Genomic DNA, 15,729 nt, shown 5'->3' on the forward strand with positions numbered 1-15,729 from the left:
GTCTGAAACAACTCAAAGGGAATGTACTTTTGTTGAAAACACCTTTCTGACATATTGTTACTACTAGTGCCAAAACTTGGTGGGTCCTGAGTCGCTTGAGCTCAGCGAACCGTGATTGTCTCATTAACAGGGAATACCGCCAGGAGTCACTTCGAATACTGATTTCCGTGGCCTTTCGCAATGGCACTAAGTCGGGCTCTCTGCGCTTGCCGTAACGCGGACTCTACCATTGCTTTCCGAGGGGGGATTCGGAGGTAGCGGAAGAAGGAGCCCGAAGGGTGTGTGGTGGGGGGAAAGCCGGGCGCTCCGGAGGACGGTTGTTTTACGGATCCCGTAACCAGCTCCTCCTACTCCCCTTTCCCCTCTCCCCGCCGCCCCTGCCCCGTCCGGGAGCGGCGGCAGCCTTGAGCTTTGCTGTGTTCCCGCGGTGGCAGGTGAGCGTCCGGCGCGCGGGCTCCCCGGGCTTCGCTCCCCACCCCCCGTGTCTCCTGGGCCGGTGGCGGCGGCCGGCCGGGGAGGCGGCCTCGGCGCACAGTAATGGCAGCGCTGTGAGCTGGGGAACGCGAGCTGACAGCCGCCGCCGCCCACCTTCCTCGCCGGGGGCTTCGTCCTTCACTCCTTCGGGCTGCCTCCCCCTCCCCTTGTCCCCTGTCCCTAGTCCCGCTTCTGCAGAAGGTAACCCCGCTGAGGGTCGGGGAGCCGGGCTGCAGGCGCCGGGAAACTTCCCTTCCCGGTTAATGGGTGGCGGGGATGGGGCGGAGGAAAGGAGTTGGGGGCGAGGAGGGGGGAGGGAAAGGGATGGAAGGGGGGCGGCGAGGGAAGATGGTGTCCTGTAAGTGACCCCGGCTCCCCGGAGCGCTGACCCCTAAGCCCGGCCACCCCCTGGACTGGATCCCGGGCCTCCCCTACCCGGCCTTGGCCGCCCCTCCCTCGGCCCCATTTTCTTCCGAAGGAGGGAAGGTGAGAGTGCGTGTACTCTTCTGCTTGTTTACGAGCTCACACGGATACACAACTCTGTGTTTGGGGGTGTGTTGGGGGGGCATCAATCTCTTACATCCTTACCACGAGTATTTTCACTTTTGTTTCCGCAGACAGCGAAGATTGATAGCTATGGGGAGGAGTAACCTACGTGCACTCCAGACCTGTCTCTACGCTTAGGGTCTGGTGAAATAAGATCCTTAGACTCCTCAGAGCACTTACACACTAGGGAGTCTGGACCGTTCCCTACAAACCCACAGATACGTGCATGTAAATAAAACATCTGTGAATTGCACACTGTTACTGTTAAATCATCCCCTTTCCCTCAGGGATTACTATTACCAGTTGATGGGCGGCACTGTGTAAGTTTACATTTTGAACATAATTAGATAACTAGAATAGATAAGATTTGAAGATATTAACATACACTGTAGGCGCTTTGACTTGACAATATAAAAATCTTCGAATTAGATCTGTCCCAAATGTACATTCAAAGTAAAATTTGGGAAATAATCACTTTGTTCTCATTGACTACCGACTACGTAATAGATATTTAAAAGCACTCAAAAGGCTGTACCCTACCCTTTAGAATCACACATTACTTTCCAAGGCAGACAAATTGGTTATACTTTGCCTGTTTTACCCAAATACAGTGTTTGAAAGACCCTTACAAAAGAGTCAGAGGTGAAATTACGATGGACACAGTGTTTTGAGTTATCCCTTTTTTCTTTTCAGATGGCTGTTTATAATTTGGGGGAACATTTCTACAGTGTGTATGCACATAGAGTGTGAAACATACCTTTCCTATGTATTTGAATGTTCAGATGCATCTGAAATAATCTTACTTTACTCCATCCTCTGGTGATTTTCAGTGGTTTATGAAAGTTAAGATGGTTTATCCATGTCTTTTATCCTCACCAGTTTGTCATTAAATTAAATGTTGTGGACCTTCTTTAAAGTTAGTTTTGTCTTATTTATCAGTTAAATATTAAGTACCTGGTTTGTATGTCAAGTATTATTACAGGCATTAAGGATACAACAATAAGCAAGATGTGAAGTTTCTGCCCTCCTGGAACTTCAATTCTGGTGGGAGAGGGAGAGACGGATAAGACATAAGAAATAAAAATAATTTCAGAGAATCATTAAGTGCAATGAAGGAAATAAAGAGGGAAGTTGTGGTAGTGACTGAGAGAAGACTACTTCAGATGCTGTGGTTGGGAAAGACCTGTCTGAAGTGACCTTTGACCTGATATCTGAAAAGTCAGAAGAGTTTAGCCTTTGGAAGTCTGAGGGAAGAGTATTCCTACGTGAGAGAATAGCACAGGGAAGTTCCCAGAGGTCGTGTCAAGCTTGGGGTCAGTAAACTGACAGCTCAGTGCATGTGGACCCCGTGAGGGATAAGTTAGGTCATAGCCAAGGGCCAGATCTGGTGAGGTCTTATTGTCCAAAAGAGTTTGGCTTTTATTCTTAAAGTACATTGAAAATCTTTTGGAATTTTTATGAAACTGGAAGTGATCTGGTCTGATTTACAATCTGACTGCAGGGGAGATTGGATAAAAGGAGAAAAGAAGCAGAGAGACCAGTTAGAAGGCCGTGGTAGATTAGAGTAGTGACTGGTGTGTCAGAGACAAGTTAAAGATTTTTGAGGTGTATTTTGGAGCTAAAAGTATTGATTGAACTTGTGACTTGCATGAAAGTGCAGTTGGTTGAGACAGGGGTGACTCCTGGGTTTTGGACTTCACCTGGAGGATGGTGATGCCATGTATTGAGATGAGAAGGCGGTGAGGGAAGTATGTTATATGGGGAAAAGGCTGAATAGGTAGGACATGTTAAGTAGGACCTGTTAGATGTTCAGGTGGAGGTGAGAAGTAGGCAGTTGGATATACAATCTGGAGTTTAGAGAAGAGGTTAAGAAGTCATTCATTCAACAAATGTTTTTCAAGCACCAGCAGTGGACCTGGCAGTGGGGCTATAGTAGTGAAAAAATAGACAAAAATCTCTGTCTTCATGGGACTTAAATTCTAGTGAGGAGAGAAGGAGGTGGGGCGTCATCAGCACTTACTTATCTGTTGGTTTATTTATGTTTTGAATAAAAACTACATTCACATGATTCAAAATTTAAAATGTTCGATGGGGTACAGAGTGAAAATCTCCCCTATTTCTTTTCTTCCGTTACGCCCAGTTTTTGTAGCGCTAAACAGGGTTCGTGTTTTCTTACATACTTTTCCAAAGATATATTTTATGCACATTTAAGCAAATATGTATATATTCTTCTCCCCACTTTGCCAGAATGGTAACATACTTCACCTGCCTTGACCCCTTGTATTTTTTAGAGTATGAAATGGTGTTTTAAGTTATGAAACAGGTTGAGACCACCTAAGGAAAGATGTAGAGAGAAGTGGAAAAAGCCCTGGAATACTGCAGCATTTTCTTTTTCTTTTTTTTTTAAGATTTTATTTATTTTTTTGACAGAGACACAGAGAGAGAGAGGGAGCACAAGCAGGGGGAGTGGGAGAGGGAGAAGCAGGCTTCCCGCGGAGCAGGGAGCCCGATGCGGGGCTCGATCCCAGGACCCCAGGATCACAACCACTGCAGCATTTTCTAAGTTGGTCCCTCCTCTCTGAGTTTTGGACCTACAGATGTGGAGTTGTTTAAAGAGTTGTTACTTTTTGTGAGACTTTTTACAAAAGTTTGCACTGTTTCTTTTTTGTTCCACCTTTCTTATCTGCCTGTTCTCTTTATAAACTGGAAAATGTCTGATTATAATTGAAGGCAATGTTTTCATGTATATACTGTCAGTTAATTTCAAGAAAATTGATGACAGGACCCGCCCTGGAATCTTAATGTTGTGAAGACTTTTGACTGGTTATTGTTAAGTCTAGGAAAAACAGGCAGAAATTTGGAATGTTACAAGATTTATAACAAGTTATTGATGCTTGAGATGTATGACTGAATCCTTGCTCAGTAATCAGTTGATCAGAATATCTATTCAGAGTGATCTGGCTCTTTGCCTGGGTTTGAATCTTAACAGTAATGTTTCTATTATATTGCAGATGTTAGCATAATCCTTGTATTATTATCTTTAAGAATATTTAGAGTCATCCTATGTTACTACTTTGTGTTTGGGAAGGCTTATTGGAGATACTAGAACAGTGTAGGTCTTTTGATCCTTAAAAGTTTTGAGACAGTGAGTAGTGTTAAGATCATTAGCATCTTCTGCAACTTTTGGGGTGCAGTTGAACCCTGTTGATCTACCTGGAGGAGGGAAGATGGAATATTTTTTAATGAATTTATAATGCTTTATATATTGGTTTTGACATTTTGATTTTCAGTTAGCTGTCTTTAGCCAGTGACTTGCTATGTAGCTTTATCTACCTGTTTTTTCCTGAGATTTTTCTTTTTTTAAAGATTTTATTTATTTACTTGAGACAGAGAGAAGGAGAGCACAGAGGGAGAGGGAGAAGCAGGCTCCCCTCTCAGCAGGGACCCCGATGCAGGGCTTGATCCCAGGACCCTGGGATTATGACCTGAGCCGAAGGCAGATGCTTAACTGACTGAGCCACCCAGGCACCCCTGAGATTGTTCTGATTTAAGAATTGTTTTGTTTGGTTTTATTTTTGTGGTCGTTTTTGTTATCTTTACTTCTCTTGTATTCTTTTTTGCTGGAGATTAAGCTACTAGTTTTTAGGTTGGAGAAATATAATCTTTGATGGAAAATATTTAATAGTACTTTTTGAAGCATTAGACACTAATTATGTATAAGACTACCATTTGAAGTATGTGTAGTGAGTGTGTTAAACTAAAATTCTGTAAATGTATAAGTGTTAATGTTCTATTTGAAGATTTTAGTTATCTAAATGATTTTCACTTACATACTTTAACATCATAAATGATGTTACTCTTGTTATTTGATAATTGGATTATAACCTGATTGTGTGTGTGTCAGAATTTTTTTTATCAACGAAGTTGACAATTTATCGTTTTTGTTTCTCTTACCAGCTGTAAGTTTCTTGAAGGCAACATCTCTAGCACCTGTAAATACATAAGTATCTCTTAATGACTTAAATCTTGTTTCAACGTAGGTTGCTTTTCAAATATTGAAATGTTGGATTTACCTACCCTGTGTAAATACTTCTTGAATTTCTCAACTTTGTTTTAACTCACTTGAGGGAGAGAATGTATAATAGGATACTTAAAAACATTTTTTTTAATTTTGAAAAATATACCTTCACCCAGGTACCTTTCACCCAGCTTTCCCTCATGTTAATAACTTATGCAACCAGAGCACAGTGATCAAAACCAGAAGTTAACATTGGTACAATACTGTTAATGAAATTACAGACCTTATTTGAATTTCACCAGTTTTTCCAATAACGTCCTTTTTCTGTTTCAGGAATCCCACATTGCATTTAGTTGTTGTGTCTCCCTAATCTTACCTGATCTGAGATAGTCTTTTCTCTTCTTTCATGACCTTCACACTTGTGATGAGCGTGTGGTCATTTATTTTGTAGAATGTCTCTCAATTTGGGTTTGTCTGATGTTTTCTTGATTTATTGAAGTTTTGGATTTTTGGCAAAAATACTATAGAAGTAACGTTGAGTGTAATGTTGAGTCCTACATTCAGCATTACTAGTGTTGAGTACAGGATGTCAGTATATCCTATTTGAGATGGTGTTAATTCTCATTTGGTGGGCCTCATGTCTGTCAAATTTCTCTACTTGTAAAGTCACCATTTTTCTCTTTGTAATTACAAGGTATCTTGGGAAGATTCTTTGAAACTGTGCAGATATCCTGTTCTCAAATTTTGCCCAGTTTTCAGTATTCTTTGGTAGATCTTGCCTGTAACAGTTATTATAGTGGTGTTTGCCTGATGGTGATTTTATTTTACTCATTTCCTTCTACATTTATTGATTGGAATTTTTCTGTAGGGAAGAACTGCCCCTTATTTATTTATTTAGTCATTTGTGTTTATTAGTGTTGAGTCATAGATACTTGTTTTATTCTATGGCTTATAATATAATGCTGTCATTATTTTGTTGCTCAGATTGTTCCAGGTATGGTCTTCAGGTTGGCTCTTTGTCTTTTCAACATGCCCCCATGGTCTTTTCTTTAGGAACGTACTTCTTTTTCTGGCGTGATAACATTTTCTAGGTTTATCTTATATTTCTCCACTGAGACCCTGGAATGAGTCACTTGTCCAAGGAGCTCTGGTTCCTTCTATTGGAGATGATATTTAGAAACCAAGTTCTGGATGTGATGTGTGCTTATTGCTACTGAGGTGTCGTTGCTCCTATTAGGCCCTCTCAGCAGACAGAGCTAGAAATAAATGTTATGTGTACACATTAATCCACATGTATGCAAACATCCATGTTTATTTCTGTATCTTTTTATCTATGTGTGTTATTAAACCACGAGTTCATACTGATAACTCTGATTCCAGACACTGTAGAGTTTATGCTAGCCATCCCCCTTTGTTTATAATTACTATTTTCTGATAGTGAGAAATAGAGCTTACTTTGGTATGAAGTTACCAGAATAATGAATGTAACAAGAAGATCCCCAAATAGTCCTGAACCTTAAGAAACATGTTAAGCTTTCAAAATATTTCTTTTATTTGGTAGAAGTCTGTATAAACCAGAAGTAATCACATTTTGTCTTCATAGTTCTAAGTATTGTTTTAATTACATTTAGAATTTTTTAGAGATCACTTTGCACTGAGATTCAGATACTTTCTTTTGCATCAGAACTTTGTTGTCCATATGATCTGGATTTTAAACACTTAGAAGGACACTGCCTTTTTCTGTATTTTTTTTATTGTGGTAAAATATACATAACAGAACTTCCCATTGTAACCATTTTTAAGTGTACAGTTCACTAGCAGTAATTGTACTCACAGTGTCTTCACAACCATCACCACTATTTCCAAAACTTTTTCATTATCCCAAATAGAAACTGCAACCATTGAGCAATAACTCACCATTGCCTCTCCTGCCAGCACCTGGTAACCTATAGTTTACTTTTTGTCTTTATAAATTTGTCTCCTTTGGTACTTTATAAAAGGAAGATCATACAGTATTTGTTCTTTTGTGTCTGGTATATCTTATTTGACATACTGTTTTGGGGATTCATCCATGTTGTACCATGTATCAGAATTTACTCCTTTATTATGAATTATTAATATTCCTTTTACATATATTGCATTTTGCTTATCCATTCTTCTGTTAATGGGCACTTCAGTTCTGTCCACCTTTTGGCTATTGTGAATAATGCTGCAGTGAACATTCTAACCCAAGTATCTTTCTCATTCTCTGCTTTTCATTTCCTTTGGGCATATACCTGGAAGAGCAATTGGTGCTCTCATATGGTAATTCTGTATTTAGTTTTTTGAGGGTCTGCTGAAATGTTCCGTGGTGGCTGTGCCATTTTACATTTCCCACCAGCATTACACAAGGATTCCAGTTTCTCCACATCCTCACCATTGTTCATTTTTGGCATCTTTGCTTGTTGTGATAATAGACATCATACCAGGTGTGAAGTTGTATCTCATTGTATTTTGGATTTACATTTCCCTAATGACTTGTGATGTTGAGCATCTTTTCACGTGCTTGTTGGCCATTTGTGTATCTTTGGGGGAAATGTCTATTCAGGATTTCTGCCCATTTAAAAATTTGTTGTTGTTAAGGTATTCTTTATATACTCTGGGTATTAATCTCTTTTCAGACATATGAGATGTAAATGTTTCAGACATATGAGATGTAAATGTTTTCTCTCATTCTGTAGATTGTCTCACTCTTGATAGTGTCCTCTGATGCATGAAAGTTAAATTTTGATGAAGACCAGTTATCTGATTTTCTTTTGTTTGTGTTTTTGCTATCATATCCAAGAAATCATTCCTAAATCGGATGTCAAAGCTTTTCCCCTGTGTTTCCTTATATGAGTTTTCTATTTTTATATGTTTAGATCTTAAGTTTAGGTCTTCCATTTTGAGTTAAATTTTGCATGTAAGTAAGGACAGTGTATTTTGTGTGGATTATCAGTAGATGCTTTATGTTGGCACTTATCTCCAAACTTTGACTAGCTTGGAAGTTAAATTTTAGAGGGCTAAAAATCAGTTATAAAGAAGGTAATTGAGGATTAAGGAAATTGTGTGGCATTATGATGAAAGGAATTGTATTTTTTCCTATCTGAAACAGGTGAACATTAAAATGAACTGCTTATGAGAAAAATAGAGTGAAAGAAAGCCTTTTAAATTGATATATGGGGGAAAAAATTGATATATGGGAATAAAGTATGAGAAAGGTAAAGGCATAAAGATTTCAGCAGTGGTATAGTTTTGGTCTTCATTAGATTCAAAAACATGGATGGAAAACTTAAATTACAGAAAAGAGTAAAAAATAATACTACCTAAACTTAGCGTTGTCCAGCAAACTTGAGATGTATTTATAAATATTGTCTTTTTATACTGTTTTTACGTTGTGCAGATGGAGAAAGTGAAATAGCAGCTAGCCTAGGATCACACTGTCATTGACAGGGCCAGTTTAGAATATTAGTTTCTTGATTCACACCTTTTCATTTTTGAGACCAGTGTTTTCCTTCTTTCCTTTCTCTCTTTCTTTCTCATGGCTTGTTTGTTTTGTTTTTTAAGTAAACTCTACTCCCAGTGTGGGGCTTGAACTCTCAACCTGAGATCAAGAGTTGACCCTGAGATCAAGAGTCACATGCTCTACTGACTGAGCCACCCAGGTGCCCCTCTTTCTTATGTTTTGACATCTGGCAGAAACTTCCTCCACCATGCTAAGACATTCAGCTTTTTAGGTGGGACTTGCCTTCTTCTAGAAGGCTGAACTATCATCCCATCCACTTCCTCTGAGCCAACTCTAGTTTCTACAGTGGCAAATAATAAATGCAGTAGAGGACAGTGGATAAGAGCTTCATCTTGAAGCCAGATGAATCTGGATTCAGATTCGGGGATTGCTAGTTAATAGTTATATATGTATTTTACCCAAATTTTCTAAATGTCAGTCTCTTCATTTTTAAAACAGGGAGAATGATAATAGCCATTTTAGGGTTATTCTGAAGAATTGATGAGATAATGTTTAAAATTTATTTAGCATGGTTTCTGGAATATATGCAGCCAATAAAGATTTGCTATCATCATCATCATCATTATTATTATCATTATTATTATTATTATTATTGACAACTCTAATTAGATGCTGTTATGATTGTAAGGAATGGGCAAATACATCCTGCTTAGGGTCCCTCCTGTAGGAAAATTGGTGTCATTATTTTGCATTTCTTTTTATAACTTGCTGTGTTGGATTGTCTTTATTATTATTTTTTAATATTTATTTGAGAGAGAGAGAGAGCAAGCACGAGCAGGGGGAGGGGCAGAGGGAGAGAGAGAAGCAGACTCCCCACCGAGCACAGAGCCCGACATGGGGCTCAATCCCACGACCCTGTGATCACGACCCAAGCCCAAATCAGGAGTCGTGTGCTCAACTGACTGAGCCACCCAGGTGCCACTGGATTGTCTTTATTCTTTACCTTAAGGGACACTTAAGTGAAAGAATGGGATTGTAAGAGGTTGTGTTGTTCATGCTGTTTTTGGAATTTTAAACAGGAGGTGGTCAGCAAAGTTGATGTTTATCCGCCATAGCTGTATCACCTTTTCTTACTCTCCCATGTCTGTGTCTTTATAGCTGTGCCAGGATTTAAGTGGGAGTTAATATATTTAGCAGCTCACAAGTATATTAATGTGAATGGAAAAAAGGACCAGTTGAGAAATAGTGATAAAGTTGACAGGAATTGGAAGATGAAGCAAGGACTCTGAATTTTATTATAGCTAATAATAAACCAGTAGAAATTGATTAGTATGTGATTCCCTCCTCCAAAAAAGCTAGGTAACCCATAACAAACAAATCAGATAAAGCAAATTACTATTAATCTTAGCATCTTAGCCTGTATTTGTGAGAAAAGATTTAAATCCAAGATTTTTAAATATATGTGATTTAATTTAGCTCTCAAAAGAATAGGATAACAAATATTGCAATTCTTTGGGTAGTGCAAAGACAGGATGATTAGGGTAACCCTTTTTAATGTTTCGGTAGAAGATCCGGTCTAGGAGTTGTGCTCTGGATCTTGTAATTATTTGTGAAAAGGCTGGTTGGTCACAGCTTTGTTTAGCATGCATGCCAGTGTGAGCTTGCCTACCTTTGAGGGAGTTAGACAAATTCAAGTTCTCTTACTCATTTGAGATAGGTATATGAGAATGGTTTTCTTTTTTTTTTAAGGCTGGTTGGTGTCTTAAATTCCTTGCCTAAATTATTAAGAAAAAAGTGAGAATTCTCAGCTAGTAAAAGGGACATTAAACTTCATGCTGATAAGAGCGATGTGAAAACTTGAGAAAAAAAGTACAGTCTGTAGAGACTTTGGGGAGAATCTCAAGTTCTTTGAGGAGAGAAGGGTCTTTAATTCTGGTCAGGTGGATTTATTTTGGAAACACTTGCCTTCTATAACTTACTTATTGTAGCATAAATACATTCCTTACTCCCCACTATCCTCCCTTTTTTTGAGACTTAAGGGTTTTCTTCCTGCAATGTACATTTTGCCAACTGAGATTGATGAGAGACTACTGTATTTCTCTTTACTGTTTTTCCCCTACTTTGTCTTTTTTTTCCTTTTTTAACATATGATGGAAATGCCATTTGTGGAGTACTTAGAGCTCCATGGATCAAATCTTACTGCAGCAAAAAGCATGTACCCTATGCCTCATCAAATAACAAAGATATCTTTTGGCTCTATCTATTGGCTCACTCATTTGAATACAGTAAGATGAAATTGTTTAGATGCAGTCTTGTAGCTTATTTTTATATGAAATGACAGCATTTTTAGTTTGTATAGTAGAGGTAGTATTTCCTATGGAAATGGAAAATACTGCAAAGTTAGTAATGTTCTGTATTGGGCCTTAAGTATTTTCTTTCAAATTATATTAATTATAATGATATTAATTAGAATATAACCTGCTCTAAGCCCATTAAATGTCATTTGAAAAACTAAATATGGTACATTGACTATCTGAAATTAATTTAGGCCCCAGTATTATATTACTGGTAATTCTTGGAATGGCCAAATTTTTGTCAGTAGTGGTCGATACTGAAATAAGTCATCATTTGGTAGTTTTGTTTTGTTTTTTTACTAAAAAGAGAGTCACGGGGCACCTGGGTGGCACAGTTGGTTAAGCCTCCAACTCTTGCTTTTCACTCAGGTATGATCTCAAGGTCATGAAATCAAGCCCTGCATGGGGCTCCGCTCTCAGTGCAGAGTCCGCTTGAGACTCTCTCTACCTCTCCCTTTGCCCCTTTCCCCCACGTGTGTATGCACATGTGTGTATGGACTCTCTCTCAAATACATCTTATAAAAGAGAATCACAATATTATGTGTTTAGCCTTTTAGATTATTCATAAATCATACTTTTGGAAGTCAAAAAATGTGGCATACTGGGGGGTGGTGGCTCAGTTGTTAAGCATCTGCCTTCGGCTCAGGTCATGATCCCAGGGTCCTGGGATCGAGCCGCGCATTGGGCTCCTTGCTCGGCATGAAGCCTGCTTCTCCCTCTCCTACCCCTGCCGCTTGTGTTCCTTCTCTCGCTGTGTCTCTCTCTGTCAAATAAATAAATAAAATCTTAAAAAAAAAAAAAAAGAAAAATGTCCAAATGAAGAACAATACTGCTTCAAATTAAGATCCATCTGATCTTGGCAAAGTTACGTTTTTTATTTCTGCTATTATTCATAAATTTGTTTTTAAAACAATTTTGTCAGGCTATGTTAACACATCATACTTTAGGTAGTAGCATGTTCATTTGGAGCTCTCTTTCAGCCTCAGAAACCTAAAACTCACTGGAAAGTTAAGATTCTTAGTGACAGGTCAGCTTTTAGTGTTCTGAGGAATGAAGTATGTGTAGTGAGGAGAAAACCTAAAAGAGATTTTAAAACATTTCTATCAGAAATCTAGATAACTCATCAATTTGATTTTCCTGATTACTTTTTTATTCTCATCTTTACCATAGGTTACTTAGCTATTCTCTTAAAACTAATAACTTGTTTTAAAATCTTTGTCATCAGAATATTATTAAAATATTTACCAACTTTTATGGGAAAGATGTCAGAGTGATAAATTAGACAACAGAGAACTTTTTTTTTGTTAAACTAAATACATGATACATACTAAAGATTTTAAGTTAGAGTCTTTGAAGAATTTTAAGCAGAGTGTATGAAATAATCAGATTTGCATTTTGGCAAGTTTACATTGGTTATGGTATGTGACATGTATCAAGGGGTCAAAGGAGGATACAGGCAGGTCACTTAGGAAGCTATGGCAGTGATCAGGTAAGAGGTGGTGGTTTGGATTAAGGTGATGTCAGTGGGAATGGGAAGAAGCGGATGAATTCAAGAAATGGTTAGAAGATCGAGTTGACAGGACTTATTGATTGGATTGATTTGTAGAGGAGAGTAAGAGAGAAATCAAGAATGACTAATAAAATTTCTGGCTTGAGGAACTCTGGATGATATCCTTTACTGAAATGTGGAATACTGCAGAAGGATGGACATCTTGAGTTTGAGGGGTCAGGTTTATGGAAATATAATTTAGACATAGAAAAATATGTTCTTTGAATTTTGACAAATTTATATGGTCCTGTAAGTACCACCACAATTAATATCACCCCAAAAGTTTCCTGTTGCTCTTTTGTAGTCTTTCTGAGCCTCTGACAACCATTGATCTGATGTATGTCCATGTATTTTTGCCTTTCCCAGAATGTAATGTAAATTGAATCATACAGTATTTAGTCAAATGAGTCTTTCCTTTCACTTAGCTAATGCTTTTGAGAATCATCTATTGTTGTCCACATATCAGTAATTTATTCCATTTTATTGCTGAATAGTATACCACAGCATGGATACACCATATTTTGTTTTTCCATTCATCAGTTGATGGACATTTGGGTTGTTTCCAGTTTTGGGCAGTTATGAATTAAGGTGTTGTGAAAATTTGTGTTTAGGTTTTTTTGTAAATCTGTATCTTTATTTCTACTGTATAAATACTCAAAAGGGGGATTGCTGGGTTAAATGAAAGGTGTATATTTAAGAGAAACTGCCTAAGTCATTATTTCATTTTAAATTTCCACTTGCACAAATGAGAGTTTTTGTTGCTCCACATCCTCATCAGCATTTGATTCTGTCAGATTTTTGACCCATTCCAGTAGGTGTGCAGTGGTATCTTTAATATGCATTTTTCTAATGACTAATGATGTTGAACATCTTTTATGTACTCATTTGCTGTCAATATTTCTGAACTCTTTGGGTCTTTTGGCTAGTTTTTAATTGGATTGTGTTTTCTTATTACTGAGCTTTGAGGGTTCTTTACAGATAGAGTTCTTTGAGAGTTCTGGGTACTAATCCTGTGTGTGTGTGTGTGTGTGTGTGTGTGTTGTGTATCTGTCCTGTATCAGATCTATATCTCACAAATATTTGCTCCCAGGCTGCAGCTTTTCATTTTCTTTTCGTTCATTTTTTTTTTCTGTTGAGGTATAATTGCCATATAACATATTAGTTTCAGGTTTACAACATAATGATTTCAGTATTTGTATATATTGCCAAATGATTACCACAGTGTGTATAGTTAACATCTGTTACATAGTTAGAAAAAAATTTTTTCTTGTGATGAGAACTTTTAAGATTTATTCTCTTAGCAACTTTCAAGTATGTAATATATGGTATTATTAACTCTGATCATTATGCTGTACATCACATCCCCAGGACTTATTTTATAACTGGAAGATTGTACCTTTTGACCCCCTTCACCCATTTGCTCACCCTTTACTCCCCGCTTCTAGCAGCCACCAGTCTGTTCTCTGTATGTATGTATTTTGTTCCATACAGATTTTATCATTGTTTTTCCTATCTATGGAAAAAAAAATGCTACTGGAATTTTGATAGGGATTGCATTGACTCAGTAGGTTGTGTTAGGTAGTATGGACATTTTAACATGGAATATCTTTTCATTTGTGTTTTCTTCAATCAGTGTCTTATAGTTTTAAGTGTACACATCTTCCATTTCTATGGTTATTTATTCCTAGGTATTCTTTTTGATGCAATTGTAAATGGGATTGTTTTCTTAATTTCTATTTCTGGTAGTTAGTTATTAGTGTATAGAAATACAACAGATTTTTGTGTACTGATTTTGTGTCCTACAACACTACTGAATTAGTTTATTATTTCTAAAAGTTTTTTGGTGGAGCCTTTAGGATTTTCTATATATAATATTGTTATCTGCAAAAAGTGACAGTTTTACTTCTTTTCTAATTTGGATGCTTTTTACTTATTTTTCTTATCTAATTGCTGTAGTTAGGATTTTCAATAGTATGTTGAGTAAAAGTAGTGAGAGTAGATACCTTGTCTTAAAGCTTTTAGCTTTTCACTATTGATTACAATGTTAGCCATGGGCTTGTAATATATGGGTTTTATTGTGTTGAGGTACATTCCTTTTAAGCCCACTTTATTGAGAGTTTTTTTCATAAATGGATGTTAAATTTTGTCAAATGCTTTTTCTGCATCTATTTAGATGATCATATGATTTTTATCCTTGATTTTTTAAATATTTATTTATTTTTCCGAGAGAGAAAGAGAGCGCGAGAGAGGGCAAGAGAGTGAGCATGGGGGGGAGGGGCAGAGGGAGAAGCAGACTCCCTGCTGAGCAGGGAGCCTGATGTGGGACTTGATCCCAGGACCCTGGGATCAGGACCTGAGCTGAAGGCAGACGCTGAACCAACTGAGCCACCCAGGCGTCCCTATCCTTGATTTTGTTAATGTGGTCTATCACATTGATTGAGTTCAGGATGTTGAATAAATCCCACTTGATCTTGGTATATAATCCTTTTCATGTATTGTTGAATTTGGTTTGTTAATATTTTGTTGAGGATTTTTGCATTTATGTTCATGAGGGATATCAGCCTATAATTTTCTGTTCTTGTGGCATCCTTGTCTCATTTTGGTATCAGGGTAATACTGGCCATGTAAAACGAGTTTGGAAGGGTTCCTTCCTCTTCTGTATTTTTGAAAGAGTTTGAGAACAATTGGTATTAATTATTTGAATGGTTAGTAGAATTTACTAGTGAAGCTATTTGATCCTGGACATTTGTTTGCTGGGAGGTTTTTGATTACTGATGCAACCTCCTTACTAGTAATCAGTCTGGTTAGATTTTCTATTTCTTCATAATTCAGTTTTGGTAAGTTGTATGTTTCTAGGAATTTACCCGTTTTTTTATACATTGTCTAATTTGTTTGCATATTATTTGTCCATAGTCATTTCTTAGCGATACTTTATATTTCCATTGTATCAGTTGTAATGTCTTCTCTTTCATTTCTGATTTTGTTTGAGTTCTCTTTTTCTTCTTGGTGAGTCTAGCTAAAGGTTTGTCAATTTAGTTTATTTTTTCCAAGAACCAGCTCTTAGTTTCATTGATCTTTTCTATTATCTTTTTAGTCTTTATTTCACTTATTTCCATTCTGATCTTTGCTATTTCCTTCCTTCTGCTAACTTTGGGCTTCCTTTGCTCTTTTCCCCAGTTGCTTGAGGTGTGAAGCTAGTATCTGAGATTTTTCTTGTCTCTTGTAGGCATTTATTGCTACAGATTTCCATCTTAGAATTGCTTTTGCTGCATCCCACAGATTTTGGTATGTTGTATTTTTCATT

At 37.5% G+C, this 15,729-nt stretch overlaps 1 protein-coding gene across 5 annotated transcripts in view; it reads left to right on the forward strand.

Moving 5' to 3' along the window:
• Positions 1 to 249: 249 nt before the first annotated feature.
• Positions 250 to 15,729, forward strand: part of CUL2 (cullin 2) — a 97,695-nt gene continuing 82,215 nt past the window's right edge. Inside the window, exons 1-2 of one of the 5 annotated variants that reach the window (XM_064591866.1) lie at positions 491 to 675; positions 1,092 to 1,340. The gene's annotated coding sequence lies outside the window, so the exon portion shown is untranslated. Of the gene's footprint in view, positions 435 to 490; positions 676 to 785; positions 961 to 1,091; positions 1,341 to 15,729 lie in introns of those variants that run through there. The other 4 variants (XM_054507287.2, XM_045874186.3, XM_045874185.3 and 1 more) reach the window with 4 other exon arrangements.

This window comes from Mirounga angustirostris, unplaced genomic scaffold (assembly GCF_029215605.1).
Source record: "Mirounga angustirostris isolate CCGP_5_RB_7025 unplaced genomic scaffold, mMirAng1.0.hap1 SCAF_5, whole genome shotgun sequence".
Taxonomy (NCBI): domain Eukaryota; kingdom Metazoa; phylum Chordata; class Mammalia; order Carnivora; family Phocidae; genus Mirounga; species Mirounga angustirostris.